Source organism: Penaeus monodon, chromosome 34, assembly GCF_015228065.2.
Source record: "Penaeus monodon isolate SGIC_2016 chromosome 34, NSTDA_Pmon_1, whole genome shotgun sequence".
Lineage (NCBI taxonomy): Eukaryota > Metazoa > Arthropoda > Malacostraca > Decapoda > Penaeidae > Penaeus > Penaeus monodon.
In genome coordinates this window covers 30,699,648-30,699,849 of record NC_051419.1, presented here as the reverse complement: position 1 = coordinate 30,699,849, position 202 = coordinate 30,699,648, and positions in this window count along the sequence as shown.

The window sequence follows — 202 nt, the reverse complement described above, 5'->3', positions numbered from 1 at the left end:
CATTTAATTTCATGTCTGTCAAATTATGTAAATTATTTTCTCTTTCTTTATCTATGTACCCATCGACTCAATAAGATTTAGTTCCATATTTGTAAAATTTTGTAAATTGTTTCATCGTCTATATCTCTGTACGTATCTAATGGGCAAAATGCATTTCATATTTATCGAATGACATAAGTTCTCTGAAAAAGTTTCATATATG